The sequence below is a fragment of the Ailuropoda melanoleuca genome, chromosome 1 (assembly GCF_002007445.2).
Source record: "Ailuropoda melanoleuca isolate Jingjing chromosome 1, ASM200744v2, whole genome shotgun sequence".
Taxonomy (NCBI): domain Eukaryota; kingdom Metazoa; phylum Chordata; class Mammalia; order Carnivora; family Ursidae; genus Ailuropoda; species Ailuropoda melanoleuca.
Genome location: NC_048218.1, coordinates 164,954,697 through 164,974,141, shown reverse-complemented (window position 1 = coordinate 164,974,141; position 19,445 = coordinate 164,954,697). Strand labels below are relative to the sequence as shown.

General features: G+C 35.5%; 1 protein-coding gene across 1 annotated transcript in view; it reads left to right on the top strand.

The window, feature by feature from the left end:
• HIBADH (3-hydroxyisobutyrate dehydrogenase) overlaps positions 1-19,445 on the top strand; it is a 101,789-nt gene that overhangs the window by 21,905 nt on the left and 60,439 nt on the right. The window lies entirely within an intron of this gene.

Genomic DNA, 19,445 nt, shown 5'->3' with positions numbered 1-19,445 from the left:
ATTACAGGAGTCTTGATTTCTTCATTGAAAACAAAAACAAAACAAAACTCACTTTTGTTATTTAGTACTCTCAAAATACATTGCTTGTTCTAAATTCAGGCAAAAGGATATCACAACATTGAAGAATTCTAAATTTTTGGTCCAAATTGCTGAAGGTAGGGCTAGAGCTATTCGTAGAAAATTTAACTTTTCAGAACAGATTCAAGAAGTAATTAATTAGCTTGAATCATCTTTTTTTAAAGATTTATTTATTTGAGAGAGAGAGAGAATGCACAAGCAAGGGGAGCAGCAGAGGGGGAGAGAGAAGCAGGCTCCCTGCTAAGCAGGGAGCCTGACTCAGGGCTCGATCCAAGGACCTTGGGATCATGACCTGAGCTGAAGGCAGAAGCTCAACTGACTGAGCCACCCAGGTGCCCCTGTTTGAATCATCTTTTAACTGTTAAAGAAGCTGAGGAAGTGGTTGAGAAGAAAAAAATCATTTCACGAGGGGGATTTTAGGCCCAGATGATTTTTTTACAAGTGAAATGTTACCAGAGTTTCAAGGAGCAGATCATTTCAATTTTATATGACTTTTCCAGACAATGGAAAGAAAGGAGACACTTCCCAACTCATTCTATGAGACCTGTGTAACTCTGATACTTGAACCAGAAAGAGAGAAATGAGAGAGAAAAATTTTAGGTCTATATCAGTCACGAATACAGAAGTAAAAACTTTTAAAAAGTGCATTAGCAAACTAAATCCTATCATGTATAAAAGAGATCAAACACTACAATCAGGTTTATCTCATATCTCAAATGGCTTAATATTAGAAGATCTATGAATCTACTTTGCCACATTAGCATACTTAAAAATCATGATCATCTCAATCAGGACAAGGATTCTCACTAATAAAATTTTAAAAAGCATATTATATCAAATCTTAGTAGTAGGTATCTAGGTATTTTGGAATGGTAGTATTTTGGGTATTATGGTTTTCCATAATTTTACAAGTTTTCCAAAATTATTGTGTAATCAAATAACGGTACACAGACATGCGCGCACACAAACATATACACGTACATATGTAATTTGTAGTTGAAGACTAGTTTCTAGTTGGAGACTTTCTAGAAAGGCTGAACTGAAGAAACCAATCATTTGCTCAAGACTAAGACTAGATTTATTTCACATTCCGCTGCATTAGGAAATACTATTTTCTATAAAGTTCTAATTTATTCTAAGAGGAAAATAAAGATTGCTAAATGGAAGGTTGTCTTTTAAATTATAAACTCATCATCTCAGTGCAGTGGTAAAAGCAGCCAACAGCTAGTGTGGTACATTGTTACAGTGATGATCTTTAATGACTCACATCTCTGAATCCACTCTGTGTGTCCAAGCGCTGCATTGACTCTGAGTTGAGCCATTGGACTTGCTTTGGCCAGTGGTATGTTAGCAAATGTTATACAAGGATAGACTTGAAAAGTACTTTGTACATTGAATCTTGCCCTGTCTTTCTCGTGGGGACTCTTCTATCGTATAGAGAAGCCTGGATTAGCCACCTAGGACATGCGCTAACCACCAAGCATGTGAGTGAGGCCATCTTGACCATCCAGTTAGAATTAAGTTCCCAGATGACTGCAGCTGCATAAGTGACCTCAGGTCTGACCCGCAAATGAACTGCTCAGCTGAGATAGTTTAAATTATTCACCCACAGAATTGTGAGCAAATAAACCCACTAAGTTTGGGGGTGTAATGTAGCGCAATAGGTAACTGATGGAGCCAATATAGTTGATATTGCCATAATTATGTACAAGTGTTTGTTACTTAATATATCGATTACTGTGCTACCAGTGCTTATTAAGTCTAAGTGTTATAAACCCTTTCTGAAGAACGATAGCACTGTAGTTAGCATAAAAGGCCAACTTGAATGCCAAAACTAAGTTGCCAAAATGAAGTTTATTATTAAGCCAGTCCAGAAAAAGAGTTTTGTTTGCTGCAAACAGGTCCCTGACTTATATCTCTGTATTCCTGATTACAAAAGAGAATGTTTGCCTAAATGTTACCTAAGTAGCTGCCCTGGGGAGCTGATATGAGATACCCATGTTTAGTAAGATCTGGAAAAGTAAGTTGGTAAAAATTCAGTAAATCTCATTATGGTGTTCTCATAGACTGCTGGGGGTTAAATAGTATGTCTAGCTTTTAGTACTTGTCTTTTGTGCTTTTAGAATTGAGTTTTATTATTAGAAGGGACTTCAGCAATAATTTAATTTGACTTTGTTATTTTATAGATGGGAAGTTTAGGTCCAAAGAGGTTAAGTGACTTGCCTAGGGTTCTCCAGTTTGATAGCCAATCTAGAATTAGAATCGTATACTCCCAACTCAGTCTGAGGATCTTCCCAACATCCACCAGACCTTCTTCCCTTTATTCCCACCCCGTGGTAGTCTTTCTGTTTTTGAAAGCAGTGGCCTACTGTTAATCCCATTTCTAACAATTTTATCTAGTGGCTAGTCCTCTGTCTTGCTAGCTAACTGGCACTGCCATGTAGTGAAACCTTTGGTGGGGAGGTGAGGGGAGAATTGCCTTCTCTTCTAACTCTCAGAGGTTAGCGTCTAACTTGGGAGGGGCCTAACATTTCTGTTCCAGAGTCATTTGAGAAGAAAGGGTTGAGAGGACATTATTCTCAAATCAGGAGACTTCCGGAGAGATCAGATCAGTCTTACTGTGTTGACCCCATCCTGGAATGTTTATTAACTGGCTATTAGGAGTCTTTTGTTCTGCAGGCAGCTTGGGATAGAACCAGAGGTTGTTGGGTCTTTCCTGTCTTGGATCCACTGGCTGCTGCTGTTTAATCAAATAAATAAATGTCCAGAAAAAGAGAAAGTAAAGTAATATTTTGACATATTGCTAACATGTTTGAATTTGACTAGGATGGGATCTGTTCTGAGATATAAGGACATGGAGTTGGACAGGATTACACCTGAAGGCAGTGAAGCTGTTTTCCATGGCCCTGTTCTGTGTCCCCATAGTATAGTATCTATGCCACTGCAAGGACCACCGTGTTATGCTTATGTGTGTGCCTGTTTCTTCCACTACTAGACTCCGAAGAAGGCAGATACCATGTCTTTCTCAACTTTCTATCTCCAGTATATATCTCCTGGAGAGCATATAATAAAGGATGATTGATTGAATCAAGAATCTTCTATTTTTTAAATTCAGGATTAATGTTAAATATTTTGAGCCGTCCTGCAGTTATTTCTCACTCCCAAGCTGTTCTCCAGTTTATTTATCTCCAGATCATCGACCTCCTTCTGAAGTCCCAAGTAACTGCCTCTACATTCTAACATCAGTAAGAGAAGTAGTTACTGTGTTCCGAATGTAATATTGTAGTATTAGATGCCATTGGGAAGCGTGATTATGATCACAAGGGTGGGGGTAGGATGAAAGAAGTATAATAGTATTCAGAACAACTTAAAGTAAAAGTTCTTACATTAGAAGTTTAGAATTTAGTAAAACATATTAATAAAATGATTTGTAAATTGTTACAAAGTGCAAAATAATGTAGCACAGCAGTCTTCCCAGTATTAGCAACCAGAAAGGGAACTTTTAACAGTTTGATCATAGTGGATGGAACTAGAGGGTATTATGCTAAGTGAAATAAGTCAATCAGAGAAAGACAGTTATCATACGATACTACTTATACGTGGAATTTAAGAAGCAACACAGAGGGACGCCTGGGTGGCTCAGTTGTTAAGCGTCTGCCTTCGGCTCAGGGCGTGATCCTGGCGTTCTGGGATTGAGCCCCTCATCAGGTTCCACCACTGGGAGCCTCCTTCTTCCTCTCCCACTCCCCCTGCTTGTGTTCCCTCTCTCGCTGGCTGTCTCTCTCTCTGTCAAATAAATAAATAAAATCTTAAAAAAAAAATGAAACAACACAGAGGATCATAGGGGAAGAGAGGAAAAAATAAAATAAGATGAAATCAGAGAGGGAGACAAACCATGAGAGACTCTTAATCATAGGAAACAAACTGAGGGTTGCTCAGTTTGAGGCGTGGCGGTGGGGGGATGGGGTAACTGGGCAATGGACATTAAGGAGGGCATGTGATGTAATGAGCACTGGGTGTTATATAAGACTGATGAATCTCTGTCCTCTACCTCTGAAATTAATAATACATTATATGTTAATTAATTGTATTTAAATAAAAAAAAAACAGTTTGACCATAGCAACATGCTGGGTTTGTAAAGAAATACTGTCTTTGTCCTTTCTGGGGTGGCTATTAAAACTTACTTTGACTTTTACCTTATATTCACCTGTATGAATATTTAGAGAGAAAGTAACCCCTGATTTGACTTACACAGTTGATTCTGGGGCACCAGAAGAATTTTTAGTTCTGGAAATGGAAAATTTATATTAAAGATTACCTAGAAACCTCATAAATGATTCCCAGTTACATCCAAGGGGAACCAGTAGAATTTGGAATTAGATTTGACAGTTTTTTAGTAAATATTCTTTAAGCAAGGAAGAAAGGAAATGGTTAGCTCATATAATTCTCTTATCACCTTTAGTTTCAGTTTTGTTATACTTCTGTTAATAAACTCAAAGAAGTTCAGTTGATACTAGGGAGAGCCTAGAACTTTTAGGGAAGGAAGGTAACTCTAAAAATGAAGGTCTTCATTTTTCCTTCAATGAAATGTACTTAATATTATTATATTTATATAGTTCTTACAAGATTATATACTGTTTTCTGAATATACACTGATCTTTTCTATTATGCCTTGATTGCAGGGGACATGCTTCATTCTTATTTCATGCAACAAACATTTATTGAGTATTTTTATGTGGTGGGTATGGTCTAGGCATTTGAGGTAGTGCTTTGAAGATATTCAAAGTCTTTTGCCTCATGGATTATAATTTAGTAGGAATAGAGAGAATAAACAAAAATAATTTCAATGATGAGTGCTATGAAGAAAAAAAAAAGGCAGAGTTAACAGTTAATGAAGCAGAGACTTAAGGGGAAGGTCCTTTTACATAAAACGGACAGGATGCCTTCTCTGGGGAAGTGACCGTTAAGCAGAGATCAGAGTGCACAACTCCAGGGGGAGAGTATTTCAGTGGACAGACTGCTCTGCATGGGCTTTGAGGTAGGAACGAACTTGGTATGTTTGTCGAACATTTATCTTTGTATCACCAGGACTTAGCAGGTAATTGCACTCACTGTTTATTAAATTGACTCACCTCTACATTGACTCCCCATATGTGTGACACCATGCCTTTGTTTATCAGTTTGTGTTTATCAAAGTAAAGCTAACTGGACTTTATATAAATTAGCTCATGACCCTGACCTCAAATATGATGCCCTAATCTGTTTACCTGTCTTGTGTAAATCACATCTTTATGAAGGTTGTAATCCTTCTTAAATGTCACATGTGGGGGCGCCTGGGTGGCACAGTCATTAAGCGTCTGCCTTTGGCTCAGGGTGTGATCCCAACGTTCTGAGATCGAGCCCCACATCAGGCTCCTGTGCTAGGAGCCTGCTTCTTCCTCTCCCACTCCCCCTGCTTATGTTCCCTCTCTCGCTGGCTGTCTCTGTCAAATAAATAAAACAAAATCTTTAAAAAAAAAAAAAAGTCACATGTGGTCTGGTCCTACCGTTTTGGATATGTGCTTTTTTTTTTCTTTTTCTTTTTTTTTTATTAAGTGTGGAGAGAGGGTCTCCTACCACAGGGTCCATTCCAGTGTAATCAGTTCTCTTGTATAATGAATGCTGGACATAAAGCAAATTAGAAACTATTGTTTGTGACTAATGACCGAATACTGTTCAGTCTGCTCCAAGGGCATAATTATAGCACTTAACTGTGCTTGGATAATTGAAGAATAAACTCACCGTTTGCCTCATATGTCTGTAGAGTTACACAGAGGCCTTGAGTTGAAGTGACTCTGAAGTGGCACTTGAAGTTAGCCCAAGGCTGTCCAGGCTGGCAAGCCTCAGTGATTTGCTAAAACCGTATTGCTCCAGTTAGGGATTAATGTCAAAATTAAATAACCGAACTGGTGTGTATGTGTTTGAATAACAGTTCCCTACCAGGAAACCAAATTTTATACTGTACTTGGCTGAATTAAGTTTTAGTAATTTGTTCAAGGTATTCTTAGAATATGGAGTAGTAAGCCCAAAAATCTGTTAAGGAGTTTTTGTTAAGAGCGTTAGACTTGCTTGCTAAGTTCTTCAATGAAAGTCTCACATAGACTCCATTCTTGTTTTTTAAAATCAAGTGTGTAGTCTTGGCCTTGACTGCTTATTGAACTGGGTATCTGCTGTTTTTCCACTAGATCTGTATCTAATTTATGGTAAAGGGACCACAAAAACAAAAATTATTTCTATTTCAGCATGTAACACCATTATAGTTAAGGGTGTGTTGGCATTTTCACTAAAACGTTTTCTTAGAGAAGTTTATAACTTGGCAATTTTACTTGGCTTTGGGCTGAAACATTGCTATTTTTGTCCAAAAGTAAATTCTTTTACCAAATTTCGTACAACTGAATTTGCCTTATTTGATAATGTGTGGAGAGGGAAGGGCAATCACACACAATAGGTCTTTTTTCATGTTCTCACAAGTTGTTTGATTACACAGTAGTGTTGTATGTGGTGTTTATTCTTACATTTTAGTCTTACCTTGGTAAGAGTTTATTTTTTTTAATGTTTTGAAATAAGTTGGCTTAACAGGGTTCCCATAATTCATTTTCATGGGTTTTTCCCTTTAAAAAATTGTATGACTATGATGATTTTTAGTTCTTTTTACATTATTAACTTATTAGAAAATTTAAAAGCACTTTGTGGCAGGGGTGCCTGGCTGGCTCAGTCCATAGACATGGGACTTTTGATCTTGGGGTAGTGAGTTCGAGCCCCACGGTGGGCATAGAGATTACTTTTAAAAAAAAAAAGTTAAAAAAAGACATTTTGTGGCACTCACTTTTGTGTGAGAGACTTGAATTATTCGGTCTTGAAAAATATTAGCTAAAGTAAACCTTTCCTTGGTCTGCTCTGGTGGTATTTAAAGCTTTAGTAACTCAAATAATTAAAATTTTCTTTAATTTTGTTTCATGGACAAATCCATTTAGTTAAAAATGACATAGTAGTCATCAATACCAACACACCAGAAATGGGTTAATTATGTTAGCCGTTTGCATTTACCCATAATTTTACTTATCACCTTGTATCCAGTAAGCATCCTTTTTGCCTAGGATTTTCTCCAGTTTGCACAAGTAGTTCAGAAATGTTTGGTAAATAAATTCCAGGGACTTCTTTGAAATTAGTCCCTAAGAAGAGGTGCCCAAAAAAACCTCTTTTTACATTCTTTGGCATGCCTGAGTCTCCCCTACAACAGTTGTCATGGACAGGAGTCCCTATATAAGGTGTTAATGAGTTCTTAACACGTTTAGAGAAGACTGCTGACTCACTGCCCAACGTAACATAGTAGAGGCAGCTTTAATAATTTGTCTCCTAAGAAAACAGAAGAATGGGTTAGAGAAGGCAAGTTGATCACTTCACTCAGTGTTATTGTTATCATTTATTGTTAGTAGTAATTATTATTGCTAATGACAATCTAGTTTATTTCTAAGAATTTACTTTCTTGCAGTTGCAGTTCCCCTATCTCCAAATCTGCAGGCCAGGTTTTAATTGCATTGCAATTTCCAGTTAAGTAACCATTACCAAGGTTGCTCTAGCCAGGCTCTGTCCTGTGGTGGAGGGATACTGTGTTCTCTTCACCTGGTTATGCTGGAAAGTGCATGGATAAGGCAGGGGTCCTGTCTGAAGTAATCCTAGGGTATTTTTAATGTCCTTTAATTGCCATTCAGGATGTAAGTCAGACCAGACACAATTGGGTCTCGTCACAGCTCAGAACTGCCTAGTGGTATTTATATAAAGGCAAAGTATATTTAGCAAATAAATCCCCTGAAGCTGTTACTTATATATAATTTATTTTTTATTTTTATTAACTATCTGTTGATTCCTAAGCAGTGTGAAATTAGTTCCAGTATACCTGTGTATTATGTCTTTATTTTGTTTCACTTATGATCCCTGGATAGCACTGGGGGTAAAGTGGGAAATGGAATTAAGAATTTCATAAGGGGGCGCCTGGGTGGCACAGCGGTTAAGCATCTGCCTTCGGCTCAGGGCGTGATCCCGGCATTATGGGCTCCTCTGCTGGAAGCCTGCTTCTTCCTCTCCCACTCCCCCTGCTTGTGTTCCCTCTCTCGCTGGCTGTCTCTATCTCTGTCAAGTAAATAAATAAAAATCTTAAAAAAAAAAAAAAAGAATTTCATAAGGGCCTTGTCATTGCCATCAAACCATTATCAGGCTTATTTGTGGTTTTCTAGATGTCTGATTTTCTTATTTTGGTAATGTTAGCAGATGAAAAGTAGATTAAGTAGAGTTTTGTTTTGTTTTGTTTTCTTTTTACATATTTATTTGAGAGGGAGAGAAAGAGCACGAGAGGGGAGAGGGTCAGAGAGAGAAGCAGGCTTCCCACTGAACCAGGAGCTCTGTGTGGGACTTGATGTGGGACTCGATCCCAGGACTCTGGGATCATGATCTGAGCTGAAGACGGTCGCTTAACCAACTGAGCCACCCAGGTGTCCCCAGGTTAAGTAGAGTTTAAATCTTCTCTCTGTATATGGTGTATGATTCTGTTTGTTTTGCATTGCTTTGGGTGTTTTAGTTGTGAAAATTTTAAATTCAAAGGCACATTTCATAGTAAGGACCATCAGGGCCAGTGAAGGCATGGCAACTGACTTACCTTCCCTCTTCTTCCTCAAAGTAATTTTATCTTGACCTGAAGCTAGAGGGTTTTTGTTGGTGGTGTTTTATACTTAGCTCAGATTACCTCTATCAATATGAGAGAATGTTGACTTTTTTAGAAGGGTATTAAGAATTTTAAGATTTGTCCCTAACATCTTTTTTATTGAGTTATTGACTGTTAGTTATGGTCATCCGAACATTTATCTGTTGTGGTCTCTGAGACAGCACTGTTCATAGGGAGGTTTTTAAAAAATGAAATGTAATATGAGGTCAGGCATACAAATAGTTTTATCATTAATTACATTTCATTTCCCCTAATTCTTATGTGTTAGGGTAATACGTTTTCTCAAGTGGCCAACATTTTTAATGTACTATGTACATATATTAAAAGAGTAGAAAAATAGTCTTGGCAGACACTGAAATGGTTAATTGGCTTTTCCAGCCAAGATAGGTTTATAAAACTTTCTGAAAATTAAGAAGTGGAAGGGAAAGAACTTTTCTTTGCATAAATGCCATATTTTATTAACCCTTTACCTATAAAGCTATTTTTAGGATATAAACATTTTCTTGCAGCATTTTATTTTCATTAGACAAACAGCCAGAGGAAGAAGAATAGTTGATTTATTGTAATTGTGAAATATCTGCAAGCATTCCAATAGTTAAAAGAATTATTTCAACATAAAATCCTAAGTAGAGATGAAATTTTTTTCTAAAAGTAAATGATAATTTTGAGAAAGGAATAAAAGCAACAGCACAATGATGACTTTGAGATCTGTAATTTTTAATAGCAAACCTTAAAAAATAGCATTAAGAAATATTTGATGGTTTCTAATGATCTTTAATTGAGGTGTATTTTTATATTCTTATTAGTACTTGTATAAAATCAACAGCTTTTCATGATAAGACATTTACATCTTAAATCTTGCACACTGCTTTCTTAGGAAATAGATGGAACAACACTAGATATTTAAAAATTAATGGGAATAGTCTATATTTGATTCAGAAAAGTTATTTTATGTGATATTCAAGAGCTAGTGGACAAGGACAAGAGAGAGGAAGGGAGAGAGAAGCAGGGCGGGAGCTTGTGGGGGAATGAGAGAGAGATTACATTGTCCTTTTCCATTTTAGCTGGTAGTTTGGAGTAAAACTGTAAACTTAAACTTTTTGGAATTGTTACTACCCCAAGTGGGAATATAAACTATATTGAACAAAATTTATTTAGCCTGTTAAGAAGTCAACCTAAAACTGTAGTTAATTAGTTTACATTATTACATCACTTCTCGTCAGAGACTCAAACTGGTACAGAGTAAGAGGAGCTCTATCAGGTGAGCTGACCGCTACCCATATGGGGCTTTAGATAATGATGAGTTTAAATTTCCTCTTAGAGCTAAGTGAGAATAAAACTGGAGGCAATAAATACTCTTGGCCAAAGCCATTAAATGAAAAAGCTGGGAATTCTCCAGCTCTTGACTTAAATTGTTTGTTTATCAGCTGGCGCCTGGTCTGGAGTCAAGAGCTGGAGATTTCGATCTGTGACAGAACTTTGAAACTCTTGCAGGACACTTTCATTTCAACTTAAGGTAACTTGAGTTTATAGCTTTGGCTTTAAAGATTACTAATGATTTACTCATTTCCTTACCATTTAACCAGAGTGGACTTTTTCCCAGGAAGGGATCTGTGTTTATTTAGGGCCTTTGTCTGCGGAGGGATTAAAAGGCAGCCCACCAGCATTGTGAACTTGATGGTAATAAAAGGTCACCAAAACACACCATAAAAACATTCTTACCATGGAATTAATTATACAGTGTAATTTTACAAAGCAGCTTGGTTACTGCATCCCTGCCTCCCCCCGCCCCATTCTTAAACATTTCATCTTTTAAAAATTAAAGCTGTGGTATAATTTAGGTTTTTGAAAAAATATTTTGCTTCTTTTCTGATATTTAAACATTGAAGAAGTTGTCACATGCAGTTAATTGCTTAAAAATTTTGAAGTTCTTAAATAAAAATTATCATTTGTTTTTAAACTATGGGATGAATAACTTGTTTGGGAGAGGGTAGAGTAGTCAGTCAAAAGGATGGTTGGATTCAGAGGGGAGGGGGTGGGGGAAGGGGATAGCCTGGTGATGGGTAGTAGGGAGGGCACGTATTGCATGGTGCACTGGGTGTTATACGCAACTAATGAAGCATCAAACTTTACATCGGAATCTGGGGATGTACTGTATGGTGATTAACACAATATAATAAAATAAAATTAAAAAAAAAAAAAAAAAAAGGATGGAGCTTCAACAGCTCAGTTTCTTTAAACCAAAGCCTGCTTAAGAGTTTTTTGTGCCACCAGGTGGCATTGCATCCAAACCTGCTTGTGATAAAGGAAGGTTTTTAAATTAAATTCTTTTTTGTTCAAGAGAGGTTATAACACTTTTTTCTAGATTTTGCTTTTGAAGTTGGCTTAAAAATGTATCTAATATCAACGTTGATTAAATGTCTCCGAAGACCCGGAAAGATTTCTAAACTCTGCAAATGTTTGCTCTTAGGTGGTTAATATTGAAATGAAAGTAAAATGTTGAAACATTTGCAAAGGATTGCTATTTTTTTTAAGTAAAATGTACATTTAATAGTTGGTTATTTTTGTTTTGCTTTTCTAAACACTCAAGAGAGAATCCTGCCTATAAAAACCCTCACAAATGCTGCAGAAACTCCCCAATACTGCAGATTACCCCTTCCCCCAACACACTCACACCCGCCCCAGCCCTTATAAAAAAAGTGTTAGCAGGTTTCACTGTATGGGAATTTTTAAAAAGAGGGAAAGACCTCTGAAAGGTGCAAGTCGGTCCTTTTCACAAGCCTAACTATGAGATTCATTAGGCAGTTCATGCTCATGTCTTAAAAGCTGCCTTTGGGAAAGTAAATTCTTGCAGTTTCCTGTACTGGTTTTGAGGGAGTCTTTATAGTCTTTTGAATCAGCTCATTTTAAGAAAGTGATCATGTAAAAGCAAGAAAAAGATCCCCTCATTATAAATTTTATAAAAGTATGATTTTTAAATTAAAATACATATTGTTCTATTTTATGAACCCACATATATTAATAAGCTGTACAGAAACAAATTATTTAATACAGCCTATCCAGGTGCTATGATATGTTGTCGGAATAAATAAGGTTCAGTGTATACTCTATTGATTTTTATCCTTTTAAAAAATGCATTCACCATGCAGAGATGTTTAATGCTTAGCTTTGATCATTTATCAAAAAGCTTTATGAAATTTTACTCATTTTATATTCTTGCCTCTTCTGTGAGGCTTCTGAGAATTGTGCACAACCTGTTTAAGAAATGTATATGTTTTCAAAGCAAATGTTTGACCTCCCACCTTGATGTTCTTGCTTTTAAACACACGTGCACACACACACTCTCACACACAACAACATCCATAACCCCTTCTTCTATATATTTTGAATAACTTGATTGGAATGTGTGTTGTACTAAAACTAAATATATGCAAACTTCAGTATTACAAAGAGAGAATTTTGTTTTAAAAATTACAAAAATTTGAAAGTACTGTACTTTTGAAAATAGTCTAGACGAAGGTACTCAAGACATTTGACCCTGAATATTTTACTTTTAAACTTGATACAACAGTCTGTTTCTTAGCTTTGTTGTATGCTGATATTTCTACTTATTTAACATCAAAAAGCTGTAGTGGTTTCTCTTTATAGATTGTGCCTGTGTTCTGGAATTGCCTCCTGCTGTCCATGAATTGCTTCTTGGCTTGTTTTGTTAGAATTTCTCACCAGGGTTTTTGTGAGCTATGTAGCCAACATTAAAAAAAAAAAAAAAAAAAAAAAGAATTTGATACAGTAGACTGGATTAGTAAAAATTATACTTACTATTCATGATGATAATTGAGTAAACCTCTTGGCTCAGCATATCAGTTTTATGTAATAAAAGCCCATACAAATCTCATGTAATAATATGCATATATAAAATTGCCTACAATGACTCTGTTTTTCTAGTTATTTCTGTAATAATAATTATTTTTTTGTAGAAATTCCAGAAACCTACTTTTTCATTAAAAAATAATAGAAAAAAAATCCTTACTCGTTTCAGGGTGTGTGTAATTTGGTAATGGAGCATTTAGATTTTGGCTTCTTTCATTTCAGTTGGAAATAGTATTGGTGTAAGTGAGTGTTGCCATGGGAACCTCCACATAGATATAAAAGGCAAGACTGTCTAAGTGGAGGAGGAGGGGCGATATACTAAAATACTACTGGCCTAAATGATCTATTTTATGTGTGTGTTGGGTGTGTAGGGGAGACAGTTTGAGAAGGGAAAGAAAGTAGTGCAGAGAGTAAATGTTAAAAGTTAAAACCATGTACTCATACTTTTGGAATCTCTTAGGTGGAAGTGTTTTAAATTTGAAATGTGATTCTTAATTATTTGTGTCATTTGCATATGCTGGGAGTCTTTGCATACCTTATTTTTAAACTGCGTCGACGGAACATGTTTAACTTACTTGATTTTAGATAAAATAGTTAATTCAGTGAAATTTGATCGGGAGGTTAGGATTTTGGTCTCTGAGATGGCTTTAATTATAAATTTTATTAAAAATAGTTATACTTTTTCAGATAGCTGGAAAATTTTTAAAAACTATATATTTTTGGATACATTTGGCCTTCAAAGCAATGCTGGCTTTATAGTATTTTTAATATTGGATTTCAAAAGTTAAATAATTTTAATACTTTATAAATATTACTCAAGGAAACAATGACTTACTGTGTTTGTGTAATATTGTATGGTTTTCTAAAAAACAACAACAACAACAACAAAAAACAGCAAAGCAAGCATCAAATCCCTTTGTATCCCTTAGGAGCACTTGTGTTGCTGTTGATAAAGATGATTAGAGAATAGCCACTTTAACTGCATATAAAATAACATTTTTGTTTTTTGTATATTTAGATTACAAAACAGTGAAATTGTGTCCAGCATGAGTTAGTGTGGTAGAAAAGCAACATCATCATTGCACTTTTAACGTTACGGATTCTGGTTGTCAGATACACGTGTAAAAAAAGGAAAGACATCAACCGGGCAAAAACTGTTTAAACTTACCTTTTTAGTCAGTCCAGAGAAAAAGTAAAGCTGCCAAGGTAATAAAACATCCGGAAGTTTTTAAAATAAAAAGAGTAATTTAAATTGAAAAAAGGGAGGCGGGAGCAGGAGAAGAAAGAGGGTAAAAAAGACAGCACTTTGCTCCCCAGGCCAGGCAGCATCTGATGTAAATTAACCACAGTGGAAGTGTATTGTTTCCAACTCAGCACAAACAATGCCGGGCATCTCTTCTCGAAGGGTGGATGTTTGCGTGGAAAAGGGGGCGTTGAGAAGTGAGCTGGGTTGCAGCGAGTTTAGCCATCAGGGGATTCTGCGGCATAGAAAACAGGATTGAGAGTAAAGAATGAGAAAATATGTTTGCATATAAAATTAACCAAGTTAAACCTTCAAGAGGTGTGAAATAATTCATAACTGTGAGAGACCACTTAGTTGTTTAAATAATCTTTAGAGGGTTGTTTTTTTTTTTTTTTAAGAGACTGAGGCCTTATACTGTAAAATGTTCAGCAACCAAGATACCCGCTTTGAGGTGTACTTTGTCATAGGATATCTGTTTAGTTTTAAACTTGACTTCTTAAAACAAAACAAAACAAAAAACTAAGAAAAATGTATTTCTTGGAAAAATAGATAATAAGAGTAATAAAAAGTCAAGCTTATCAAAAAAATACTTTAAGAGAATGAAAGTAAGGGCAACAACATCTGTGTTGTTTTTCTCTCAGTTTTTCTCTACTGTGCCCTGCCTCGGCAAACCCCCCTTCCCCCACGCTTCCTTGGGGAAACAATCTGACAGCGTTAATAGATTGGAAAGCATAAAATTGCACATGGTCTTATCAATAAATGGATTTAAAATAGCTTTGCTTCAATCACCTTAAAGTTTCATAATACAGAATTTTCTAGAAGAAGGCAACTAGTATTTATTATTAAATACCTTTGGTGTGTCAGGCTATTATGCTGTTTGGTTTATGTATTTTAGACCCTGTAATCCTTACAGCAACCTCATGAAATGCATACTATCCTCATTTTTTAGTGAGGAAGTTGAGGCTTATTTAGGAAGGGACCACATGACAACACGTAATTATTATAAAAATTAGCCTGATGTAGGAAAAAAAGAAGGCATTCTAGGTAGAATATTTTAAAATATTGTATAGGACTAATACCTTCAAGTATGGCATTTGTTTAGTTTGTTAGAATAATGAAAAGGCTTTGGTTTGTTTATTTAAAAATGAAATCAGTAGAAATACTTTTTCATGCCTCATTAATATCACCATTTAGTGACATACTCCACTCCAAATCAAAATATAGAAAGAATTATTAGTCGACCAAAAAAGTCCGCATATGTAATTTAAAACAATTTCGTTTTAGGTTTTATATGCTTGAATCTACTCAACTATAGGAATAAAAGAGACAAGAAAATCTGAAACCAGAAGTGAAAATGATAAGTTTTAAACCTAAAATAACTTTCTTGGGAGGTCTTTTAGAAGTTGGGTATTAAAAACAGCCAAAGTGTATCTTATTTAGAGTACGTTTTCTCTTTTAACTTGTGTTTTAAATTTTTTATTTTCCAAAATAAATTATTTAGTCACAACTTTTTAAATACCAAAAAATGGCCTTTACAAAAGATTAGTGAGTTTCAGTGAGCACTTATATTTTTTGATATGTTTATAGTATTAAGCATTAAGACTTAAGACTAACAGTGTATACAGCTTATTGCTCAATAATAATAATGATAATAAAGTGTACTCTTTTGTCTTATTTGACGTTGCAACTATCATTTGGTATTTTACTGAATATAATAGTAATGTGTTGGGAGTTGATGATTTTTATTTTGTCAATATTTTTAACCCCTCTCAATATACATAATCCTTCAGTCATATTACTTAAAAAAATCTGTCTCAACAGCTTTTAACAAGAGGCCTTTTAAGAGTAGTGTGGGGTGTGTCTGTGTGTATGTTTTAATAGTTTTATCCTAAAGATAACTTTCTGAAAGATGCTTTCTGTACCTAACTCAGATTATGTTTAAAACAGACCAAGTGAACAAACAAACCCATACTCATTATAGTCTAACTTTATAAATCATAGGTTTCATTGAAGGTGGTAAGAAAATCTGATGTTTATGACATTTTGCTTTGCCAGTTTTTCTCTGAATTTTATAAAAATGAGGTGTGCTGGAGTTTGAAATGCTAATGCATGTTTGAAAACAAACAGAACACTGAGAATTTCAGGTGTTTAAATAGTCCGATATGTCTGGTTTCATCCTTATAGATTTCTAGCTCCACATGTGATTGGCAGTAGTTTGGAAAGAAGAATGAAGAGGAAGCCCTTTACCTCATGTTGGTGTGTTCGATAGGGAAAAACAAACCAACATTCTTGTTACTATAGCTTAGAGTACTAAAGAAGAGCCTCGTACCAGTTCCCAGGTTTTTCTGGTAGCCGTATATGAAGCCTCTTCCATTTCAGTTTGTTGTCCTTATTCTCAGTATTCCCAGCCTGTTGTATCCACATTGTTTCTAGAAATGCTTATTGGATGGATTGCTGTGAAAGGAAAGGGTGGAGCAGAGAATATTGGCAAGAAATTTCTGGCAAAAAAAAAAAAAAAAAAAAAAAAAGATATTCTGACCCTGGCCTTTACTACGGTAAAGTTCCAAGGGAATAAAGATTATTGCTGGTCAGAAAACTGTCCAACTGGATAATGATGAAAACTGGAGTTTGGCCAAATTTATTTTTGTGTGTTTTTGCTCTTTTCCTGTTTTTGGTTGTTATTGGAGGGGACCTTCGGTGGATCATCTGATTATGACAGGATGAAGGTCAAGTTTAGTTTTGCTTGACTTCAGTGATGTTATCTTTCTAACCACAGTGGCCTATGATAATGAGATTGTTCATCAGACAAAAAATGAGCAATTCTTGATCTTTATCTGTAGAGCAGATTTACATGGTGATGTGTTTGTTGAAGATTGAGGTGACTTGAAAAGGGTGAGCTGTGATATTTTAGGAAGTGTGTTTATGTGAACATACAACAGTGTTCTATGAAGGGAAGGTGACATGTAGTGATGAGGGTGAAGAAAAATAAGGACTCCAGAAGAAAAATACTGTTTTTGGTTTTGTTGTTTAAGGGAGAGAACTGGGGAATTTATAAGTATTATCAATTATATGTGGATATAAAGCTAAAAATAATAGGGGAAAATGGCACTTCAGAATAATAATTTTGATGTTCATGCCAAACACCCCTATTAAATATATTTACAATACAGTTAAACACCAAAATAAACTCGAAATAAATTCCAAAATAAAGAGTTGCTGATTTTTATTTTAATTTGTAGAATGTGACATGTGGATATGAGGGTCACAACTGGGGCATGAGTTTTGGGAAAAGGTACTATGGAAATGAGCTGTTTGTGGTTTCACGCTCTAACCATTTACTATTTCCCACTTATTTTCCATTGAGAATCAGAGATGTACATCTGTGCGGATGTGAATCTTCACCTGGCACTTACCCCCTACCTGCCAAGACAAAACTTTCGCATCTAAGAAATAAGAGGTTATTTTCTCTCTTCTTTCCTCCACATCCCATAGTAACTTAAACTGAATTTTTTTCCCATTGGCAACAAAAATGAAGGTTGATAGACCCTCCATTTACTTATGTTTGAATTTTAAATGTTCTTGAATTTTTTATATGATACCACAGTATACACAGTTACAAAGAGAGGACCAACAAACATCTACTTAACAGTTTTTCATGCAAACCTTTTTCGAAGGGAGAAAAAAGCCTTTCCTAACCCCCCCCCCATCTTTTGAGTCATCAGTAATTTTGTTTGCATTATTTTACTTTTTCCTGATGAATTTTAATCATAATTTTAAAAACTAAAAAGTAAATGTAAAGGATTCAAAATAAAGTTTAGGATGAAAATTTTATCTAATTGTTTCTGTCTGGTTGTTTGTTTTTTCCCTGCATTTCCCAGTGAAATTCCTTAAAGTAAGTTCCTTCCTTTCTACCCTTCTTTAAATTGGACCCAAGGAAGGCATTTAGTAAACATTTTTACTCCAGACCCTAAACCACAGCTTTGATGGATGCTTAAGAGTATCCACTCATATGTGAACCCATGTCTTTGAGATGGTGTTTGCTTTAATTATTCTTTCCCAGGAATTATTTAAAGTGAATGGATGGGATCCTTCTCATATTCTCTTAAGGTGTTCTGCATCTAACCTTGGTTTGGCAGGGGTGATTGTGTTATTGTATGTCTAGTTTGAGTTGTACTTACATTGTCTTGGTTGTGTTTCTAAGTGGGCATACTTTCTGCTTTTCTTTTCAGTTTTCACTCAATACGTAATTATTGAAATAAAATGGCGATAAAGCTTGCGTGGGAAAGAAGTCCTTGTTTCCTGTCTTTGTTGGCTCTTGTGGGTTCCTAATCTCCTAAGAGTCTTGGGAGGTAGATCTGTACATCACAACTAGGGGCGGGTAGTTTTTATGGTGAGGAAGAGGGAAAAAGATAGTATTGAAGCAATTCCTGTCTCGGTCTGCAAAGTGCAGATTGCATTTCTCTTTCAGTGGTGTTAGGTTTATGGCCCTTTTTTGGGAAAGTGCTATAAAGTGTTTGGAGACCTTTATCTTTCTCTGTTTTGTTGTAGCAGATGGAGTTGTCTTCTGGTGGTTTTGCTAGGTATGATAAATGTTGTACTAAAACTGCTTGGTGGAAGTTTGATCTGGAAAGATTACTATTTTTTTTCAGTTTCCTGAAGAAAATGGAATCATAGTATTCAAACTGTTGGGGAAACAAGCCCATCAGCAGATCAGCAGTAATAATATGTACTTTTCATGGATGCTTGTGATTTTTTCCTCTTCTTTTACAACGGTTTAGGAACAAAACCCAGAAATGATCAATTTTGTCTAAAATAATATAAATGGTAGAGATAATCAAACCTTTTCCCTCAGGGCATGCAGGGAGAGATGTCTACATAATGGAGAATTCTTCCTTCTTTGCAAAATAAGAATGGAAGCAAAAAAGTTATGCGGTTCTCTTGTGTTCGCGCAGTGTTGAAGTCTCACACAGCATAGCTGTCCTTAGTTTTATTGTTAAAAAGACTTCTTTGTGCAGATTTCTAATATTCTAAAAGGTATGACCCTCTTTGGCCACACTTTTTTTTTTTTAGTTTAATTCTGATTAATTTGACGAGTATAACTTTTAGGTAATCATGTACTTCTAATAGCTTTTATGCTAATCTGTGGTTCATCTACACTGGAGTTTGAAGGTGTTAGTCACCACTTAGATATTGTATTGAAACGAATGTTTGATCAGATCCTTTGACAAATTCTAACATAACTACCTGGCATGTGAAGACATTGTTTTTTTTCTTTCTTGAGGGATTCCCATTCTAGATCAACTGGATGCAATCTGGGAATAAAACTGTAGCCTGAACTGAATCTGTGGAGTGATTTGCACATAATTATTATCCTCAGTTTCAGTTATTTGCATTAATACTTCCTTAATAGAGGGAATTAAAAGTTGGCTAGTTTTTGTATCTGAAACTCCCTTTTCCAGCTCCTTTATCTTTTATGTTCTAGCTTTTATGTATTC